We start from the raw sequence: 9,840 nt of genomic DNA, 5'->3' as shown, positions 1-9,840 counted from the left end.
GCGGGGTGCAGCTTGTAATTAATAAATTCTGGCAAAATATTAACTGCGTCGTTCACGCTAAATTTTTCTTATTTTACAATCATATGTAATCACACTTTAAAATGTATCCAATCTATGTCGACTCTTTTTAACCGAAAACTCTTTTTAGATGTTAAGTTTGATCGTCGCCTTTCTATTCCATAAAAAGAGAAACAGCCGAGGCCAACGACGATATATTTCTGTAAGCACATCAAAAGCGTTAGCTAACTCGCCACGAAACTATTGCAACAAAAACATGTGTGTATAAATTTCCTAACTTCTTAAACAACGTTTAGCGCCATATAATATCATGTAAAAATTAAAAATTCTTTCATTAACATATTCAAATGGTGTTGGAGTGCGCAAGATACGCACTAATATGTTGGCTAAGAAGTTCTGCGCGAGCGACCCCTGACCTGCTAATTGCAAACACTTACACAACTCAAAATGTCTTCTTTAACATTTTTACAAATTATTTCAACTGTCAAAATATATTATTTGAATCTCTTTCAAGGATGTGTCTCGGGACACACACGAAGATTCTATAGAAATATTTGATAAAGCTAAAACTTATAATCGTTGGACAATATTATTATTCTCGAATAAATCACGTATCCGAAGAGCAACCGTTTCTCTCGTACTATATATACTTCATATTATGAATGTTATATTGGTACTCACTTTATCCAAACTCTTGGATATCCAAAACACTGGATTATCACTCTTTCTACTCCTAGGTTCTCATTGAAATTATAAACGAATCTTAAACAAACAGCCGCCTGTGAGTTTGTGTGCTTAAACAATGATTTCTGGATATTAAGATCCATTGCGTTTATTTTACCGGAGCTTATCATATATGGCTTTCATTGTGAATGTAGTGTGTACTGTAATTGATAAATACAGAGGATAAAATTGATCAAATCTTATAAGTTTAGAAACATGTGTTTGTTGTTGATGTTTCATGAATCAAATAAATAAATAATAAATGGTCTGTGGATGTCAAATCGTTATATCGTGAAATGGACATTCGATATGATTGGTTAGGTTAGGTTCAGTTTATTCAAAAACTACATGGAAGAAGATTGGCGATCTGACAGATTTCTGGGAAGAGTGAATTTTTAGCATACCCCATAGTACATAACTGCTATATTGTATTCGCATTAAAGTCCAATGGAATGTAATGCGTCGAATTATTTATTTTACTTTAATTACAGGCGGATATTATGAATCTCAATTTTTCTATCGTTTTCAATGTTGTGGCATATATAAGTATAATAAACTCATTATAAAAAAAAAAATCATATAACCTAACTAACAAGATTAGTATTGTTAGTATGAAGCTTTAACTAGTTATGTAGTAGTACAGTATTAGTTAAAGCTTTTATCACACTAATATTGTAAATGTGAAAGTTTGTTCGTTTGGATATTTGTCCGTCAATCACGCTGAAACTGCTGAACGGATTTTCATGAAATGGTATACAGACGAGAGACGAGAGAGGGTATGAGCTGACTTGGGAGATAGGATACTTTTTATCCGATTAAATGCTCCCTTGGAATAAAACAGGAATCTTGATATCTGAGTGGAGCCGGGACGAGCGTCTAGTATACAGATAAAGCTTAAGCTAAACAGTGTGTAATGTTGTGTTGCGGTCGGAGCAGCCGGCGGCCGGTGCGCGGCGGCCGCTGATTCGCGCACGCAATCTGGGTCGCAATTGTCAGGTTTGATTTATAGTTGATTGTCACTTGATACTTTATTACTTGTCCTCACACGTATTAGTTTACATCTTTAAAAGTAACGCCAATTTACATGAATTACGATAAATGTACCAGAATTACCCAAGCTCACTAATACACATTTACCTAACTTTCAGACGGGCAGACGCACATCGCTCTCCTTCGTTGGGCAACACATCCGGCGTTGCATTCAGTCGCTGATAACATCTGATAAAGCGCGTCCAACACTCACGCTCGTATTGTAATTAGCAATTTAATTATATCAGGGTGGTCGCTCATGAGCGGTTCTATAGATAAACGATCAATATAAAATCTCTTTCCCGTTATTTGGCTAATGACATCTTTCCACCGTGGCGTGTCCCGCGTCGTTAGAGGACTTTCCCAAGAGAATGATGAATGAATGAATACCCTGAATATCTCTACGCTCACTAATATCCAGCCAGTTATGACGAAAAAGAAAGATAAACTCAAATTTATAGTATTAATTGTGATTTGTTATAATATAATTATGACATATAACTTAGAATATGTGGTTCTATTTTTTATTGAAATTGTTTAACTTTCTTATTTAACAATGTAGAGGGCATTACAAATTCGGTGAACTACATAATATATAGTTGATTACAATGATTATGTAGAACTCTCTTCAATGTAATATTATAATATCATAATGTTTATACAAATGGGCGAACTGTACCATGAGGTTAAGTAACTAGTCTCGAATTATCATCATTGCATTGTAGATCACCATTTCATCACTTCCGCATAGCGCGAACATAGTTACATAGTGTGTTTGTAATGATTATAGAATTAAATGAAATAGTGACCGCCTTAGTGGCACTGTGATTTCTAAAAGATCGCCCCCCGCACGGATCAACAAATATAATAAAATAATTTCGAACTAGGGGTCGACAAGCCTGTTAACTTCTTCGTTAATAAAAAGTTATTAGTATAAACTTCGTACCCCTTTGCTACTTGCGGTAAGCGATACAAGTGTCCAAAACGTGTCCAAAGCACGCAGAAGGTCACTGAGTCTCTAAGTCACAAGTCACAAGGGAATAGGAGATTACTGATACTCGCAGCGTCAAAGCATAAGTGCTTAGATCACCTTAGTAGTGTCTACCACGCACCGAGCGGTGCCGGGTTTTTATATAAGCTCATTGTTCCAATGCAGCTTCGACTGATTATGTAATGTTAAAGTTCGATCAAGGAAGGCCTCCGACATGAAGGAAGCAGATCGCCCTATTTAGTAATATTTATCGGTTAAGTGTATTATTGTTTTAGCGTTCTCGTGATACTGACATTACTTAACATGTCAGGGATTCTATGCGAATCGAAAGCGTAGAATATGAAATAAACACTGTACCTACTTTTCTTTATAAACGGTTTTGATTAACCAATAGTTCTCCTCTAAAGTTGTGGCCCATAAATGGAAAGAAATAATAATAGTTAAAAAAAAACTAAAAAACACGCTTTTATAGAACACCAAACTAAAAATAGAAAAAATATTTTGCAAATTGAAAAATGGAATAATTTTATCAAATTAGTGTACTGTTATCGGTCCTCAATAAATCTACAAAGTTTGAACGAAATCTGGCCGTTTAAAGTGGGTCAAAATCGCGCCCAAAGAAGTCGGTTACAAACAAACATACAGGTGAAGCTAATAAAAAGCGTGTAAAAATAATGTGAAATGGAAAGGAGGAAACCTCTTTAATTTATAAAAGTTCCATGAATGAAGTATGAAAATCTTTAAGTAAATCTTCTATATATATAAAATTCTCGTGTCACAGTTTTCGTTGCCATACTCCTCCGAAACGGCTTGACCGATTCCTCTGAAATTTGGTAAGCATATTGGGTAGGTCTGAGAATCGGCTAACATCTATTTTTTATCCGGATATTCCTACGGGATACGGACTTACGCGGGTGAAACCGCGGGGCGCAGCTAGTGAAATTATATAAGTTGTATTGATTTCTTATCCCGCGCACTGAGGGATGATGGATAATGTCGCAACACAACGCCAATTAATCTTACTTTATGAAAAACCGTAGTTTTGCATATTCATTTCCCAATGGGAATCATTATATAATACCTATATTCATAAAAAAATATTAAGTAGTTCTAATGAATAGGTCTTTTAATTATTTATCTACTACGAAATAGACTATCATGAGAAGCAAACATCATACTATCATACTAATATTATAATTGCGAAAGTTTGCACTCCACCACTTATTATTCTGTGACTCTGCTCGCATCGCATCGCGAGTCATACGATCCGAGAGCGCTAAATAAGAGTTCAACGGGCGCACCGTCCTGAATTTTAGTACGTAAATAGCTGGACAACTGGAAAAACATATAGGCAACTTTTTATCTCGATATTCCTACGGGATACGGACTTACGTGGGTGAAACTGCGGGGCGCAGCTATTATTATTATAAACATGACATGTGTTTTATGCGATAGAGATGTAATAACAACTATTGTACGAATGTGACTTAAATATTTGCAGAACGTGTCACTTGCTTACATTCGCATGTCACCGTATCGTTAAGAATATAAAAAATAAGGAAATAAAGTTATAAATTGAAATTAATACGTTCCTACTGCTTATTCATTGAACGCATTGCTGCTACTTGTCTAAAATATTTCAGTTGAGCTCTTAATTGAAACTTTCGACGCGTTGTGTCGTCTCGTGCCGTCTGTCTGTCGCATCGAAACTGCTAATATCCAACTTTTTACGGCTTCCTCAACTTCTAACGGCTCGTAACCATGTCGCTTCATAATAATAATAATGGATCGTGATCATGACCACAGAATTATCAGTCATGGCACAGGATTGAACTATTTTGGTGGATTTTCCATACGAGTATAGTCTTGATTCCTAAATTTGAACAGAGACCAAGTAAACATATACCTGATACGATTCTTGACCCTCGTCTCGAAACTAGGTCGTTTGAGTCATATCATATAATATCAGTGATCCAACGATAAACGATTAAGATTGTTATCATAAACAATTGCCGAAACGCCACAAAGTATTGCACGCTTTACACAACTCTACATGACGCTGAAGCTAATATGAACCGGATCATTGAGCTCGGCGCTTGCGCAAGCGATGCGTACGATAGAACAAATTCGTGAAAAAGTGGCGCAGTGGGACAGTGGGACAGTGGGACAGTTGGACAGCGAGACAGTGAGACGGTGCGGTGGCCGCGCCAACGACCGCCATGGTCCATAGTGTGACCTTCATTGTCTTCCTTCACTGTCATATTGTTTAATATGGATGAATCAATTTATATAATAACACCAGTCAGTTTATAATATGAATATAAATAGAAATCAAACAGCACCATGACCATCGAGATCTCTCTACGAGTTCCACAAATAGCTTAACATTTTTGAAACTTTCCACTTATAATAAGGATTTTACTTCTAAAACAAAATTTTCAACCTAAAAATAATCACAATTAACTCAGTGCATTTATTTAGTAGCTACGATACCACAGACTTACACACAGTCTTTTCAACCGACTTCAGAAAAAAGGGAGGAGTGGAAGGATTTTAATTCGACTGTATATTTTTGGGTATGTTACTTAGAACTTTCGACTGGCTGAACCGATTTCGTTACGTATAGGGTTACACAGTAAAATAAAATATAATGAAAGATAGAAAATAGCGCCTGTAGAATTTTTGCCAGTTACACAACGGATTTGTGTAAAAAGACAGAAAGGCATTTTACATTTTGGCGTTAAATCTGTAGTGGAATATGCGAAATCAATAAAAATATAAAAGAAATTTTATAGGTATTCTGTGACACAATTTCAAATAACCCGCGTAATTTCAAATAGTCTGAAAGTATACAAAATGCTGAAACTTAAAACCTACGACTATACAGGTAATTGAGCGATATTGCGAATTTGCGATGAAGCAATATTGAATCAACACCACCACAGATATCCTATAATCTCACCTATACTCGATACGATGGCGTGCGAGAAATTGCCATATATTTTGCTACATTGTTTTGTTGGTACTCAATTATGCAGACAACTGACAAAGCATAAAAAGTTTTTACTTAATTGTTAGTTAAACAATGCTATGAACACTAGACTTTCGCTGAGAAATGTTGAATCAAACAGTAAACACCTACAAGTTTAATAGACGATTTGCATGTTTTCTAAAGTTAGATTATGGTTACATGTAGATACAGTAATTCAGTCCTAACAATAATAACAATTATATTAAAATAATAACTATAATCATAGTTAAACTTCTCGTAATTTTAAAATGAGGCCTTGGAGCTGTTCAAAGGAAACGATCGTATTTTAGGATGGTAGCAACTTGCGAAATTACTTTTCGACCTTATTTATATTGCATTTTGCACAAATGCTGCACCTTGCTTAGGTTACAAATAACTGCAGACTGTTTTATAAATCTTCAGTCAGAATCAGTCGGAAAATGAAGGGGATCTTTTCGTGGTTGTTGTACAATAAAAGAAGAACATAACTACGTAATACTTCCACGTTAACGTCATTGCGCATGTTACTGCGTACTCAAACAAATTTGTTCTTGGGATATATTAATAATCTACCTGATTATATTTAGCGCATGTGTGAGATAGTAACTCAGTAAATAAGTAAGTAAGTAGTTACATAAAATGATTCAGATTACTCTTGGTGAATATATGATGTGGATAACCATGACCCAAATGTTAACGAAGTAGTTAGTGTGGGACTTCGACTCGACGCGAATTAGGCCAGCTCGCTCCGGGGAGGCTACCACACCCCCTTAAAAGAGCGGAAATAGTAGCATAATACTGTGTTTCGTTTAGTGAGTGTCCCCACTAGCCGGAGGCCTGTATCCCTTTCCTCACCCTTCCCAGTCCATTCCTTTATTCACGTCGTGAATCGAAAAGGTCCATTTACTTCTCAAAAACGTTGCATTTACTGCGGCTCTACCTCTGCAGATGTTCATGGGCGGTGGCGGTCGCTTGCCATCAGACGAACCACAGCTCAGTTGCCCGCTGTGACAACAGAAAGAAAAGAACTGCAGAGATAAATGTAATTTGTAACATTTTTACCAATAAGTTTGAGAATCCTAAAATAAGCATACACACTAAAAATTTTGGGTGTGTGGTGTGCAATGCACAGTAGATATCTACGTCCAACCAATGTACTGCACTTAATATATTGAAAAACAGACCACATCAATCTAGCGTCACTGGCTGTATACTTTAGAGTTCTCATACCTTAATCAAATCAATAGTTCATACCTACTATATTATAAATACAACCAAAAGTGTATCAAGGCGATCCACATAGAGGTAGTTTTAAATCCTTCTTTGCAATCTATTTTATAACAGATTATTAGAATGTTAAATACAGTTTATGTATATTCAGTCGATACCTACTACACGCATGAATTACAGAGTTTACTTTTGTGTAGTTTTGAGTGTAGCCCTTGACACTAAACCGATAACATAATACAACAACCAAATTTCTGACCTATCACGTAAAACAATTGAATTTAAAGTGCATTTGATAAGTACCTGACATCCGCACCATACACACCGTTTACCGGCTTACAATTTACATCAGTATATAATTTTGTATCTAAATCGAAAATACAACTTCCTGAAAATTATTACCGAAGGTCACTTAAAGTTAAAGATATCAGTAATAATTACATGAGTACTGTCATACGCTAATTACGATCTGTAAGCCATACTTAAAATTCATAGGCTAATGAGGCGACCTCGGGCGATCCGAGTCCCTAGCGCTCGGCTCCTCGGCTGCGCCGCTCGCGTCACCTTGAGACCCCGCTCGCGTGGTAGGAGCCGGGTGGAGGCGCGCGCTCGGCGGCGGCGACAGCGCCAGTGCCCGCCGTACCGCCATGTCCGCCGCTCGCCTGTCTGTGTGTCTGCTCCTGCTCGCGCTGCTGGCCGCCGCCGCGCCCGCGCCGCGCGTGCGCCGCCAGCTCGCCGATGACAACGCGCTGCAGCCCATCGACGTAAGTCCTCGCCACATGTCTTCCTATGCTCCACGCCGTTAGCCCGATTATAATATTATAATAATCCATCACATTTTAGTATTTTATTGAATGCGATCGATTTTCATTGCAGAAATTCACAGGGTAGTTTCGCATTTATAAGCGATTTTTTTCTAATTAAAATCGATTTGGTTCTTACTAATTATTATTTTAAAGTAAATAATAAACATAGAAACTAAATCTAGACGTAATTTTAATATTTTCACAAAAAAATATTTGATGACATAAAGACTATTTCAAATTGTACATAATACTGATCTAAAGTACTTAATTGGTAATTCACACTGTTGTAATATGAATAATGAGAAGCAACCTAAGCCGGGTGTCGAAACTGTGTCGCCCATCGTACAGGTCACGTACGGCGTCGCACACAGCTGGCGGCGTTGCGCCTCGTGGCCGGGAGGGAGGCTGCGTCTCGCTGGCGGTGAGAGTGTATTGTGACGCAACGCGGCCAATTAAGTAATGTTATCGCATCGCTCTCGGGACTCCGGCCATTTGCCATACGATATCGGCTAACGGTGTGGAGCCGCTGCTCCTTCCCGCTTCAGGATAAGCGAGCTCTAGCATTCATCATATTTCTCATACAACTTACATATTCATTTTTATATACTAAGTTCAGTACGAACACTGATAAGTTTCATGCAAATGTTCAAATATTCATCTCGCAACTATAAACAATGTTATACAAATAAACAAAGTTAACTTTAAAATATTTAGGGGCATATAAATCTAAATTGACCTGAAAAGCTGTGAAACAATAAAAATACCATTTTCCGATGTCCTTTTGAGAATTCATTTTAGTTGTACTTGTAATCCCGTCTCTAAAACTCATAAACTGTTTCGATTAAAGCGAAGAATATTTGAACATATTTCACAAAGCAGCGATATTCTACATTGCGTGTCGCTTCCAATATCCTCACACGAACTCTCATACACACATATTCCACAGACGAATTGATTATTTTTTTTATATCCAATTAATATAGACTTTATATTAGTATAATGCATATAACGTTGTTGTTATAATAGAAAACCTATACACAGATATGAAACAATCGGCTAATTGGTTTTAGCAAAAAATGTCACAGACACTTACTGTTCATGTTGTACGGTATAGGGTATAAAAAAGTCAGTTTCGTAAAACTCGTTAAATACGAGGTTTGTGATCATCATTTGAATTTCTGACTCAGTTACTTCTTTTTCATTTATTTGAGGGATAGTTCGGAGCAGCCATATAAACAACATTGTCCGAAATCGCTGCGCTCAATGCAAACGCGGTTAAGCTGTGTGAAATGGCTTGCATGTGGAACACAGCGCCGGCGCAGAGCCAGCTGTGAAAGGGGAACGATGTTGGAGGCGCCTATCCGTCTCGCTCTGTGTTCGCGCTCGCTTTCCAAACTGCAACGATATGTTTATGATTAAATATGCCCACCCCGCTCCGCCCGCGCCCTCACGTGTTTCTTCTATAAGCGAATTAATTACTCAGCCCTACACGTGCACTACTTTATTCGTACAATGTTTCCGTGTGGCGCACTTACACAATAACAAAAATCACCGTTTAGGTTCTATTGCTCTCATTGTCGTCATACGTCAGTAAATAGGATATTGCCGTTCCCATGATCTGCATTACTTTTCTGAGAATGCCAAGTGAATGAATTATGAAAGCGATCGGGTGTATTTAGTGTAACGCATGCCCCGAACTGCGATAGGAATGTACAGACGGGCGTGTGATGTAATGCGGGCCACGGTTCGGTTGCTGCACATTTGTATGCTGCCGCAGTCCGTTGTTCCTAAGCATCATTCGAAGTCGAGCTACGTTTTACTACGTAATAGTCAACTATTTGACATTTAATTTGAATGCCACATGTATGCTCTCTGCAAATATAGAATCAAATGAATATTCAATGCGAAACTTAGTAAACTCATCGCAAAAGAGCAAATTTGTCAAATAGTTTTAAAAATTGTAGGTCATTAACAATAATCATCCACACCGCTTCTTCGAACTCTGACCCAAATGGGACGCCATCGCAGTCGCGGTG

The sequence above is a fragment of the Zerene cesonia genome, chromosome 9 (assembly GCF_012273895.1).
Source record: "Zerene cesonia ecotype Mississippi chromosome 9, Zerene_cesonia_1.1, whole genome shotgun sequence".
Taxonomy (NCBI): Eukaryota; Metazoa; Arthropoda; class Insecta; order Lepidoptera; family Pieridae; genus Zerene; species Zerene cesonia.
Note: the sequence above shows the minus strand (reverse complement) of the source record.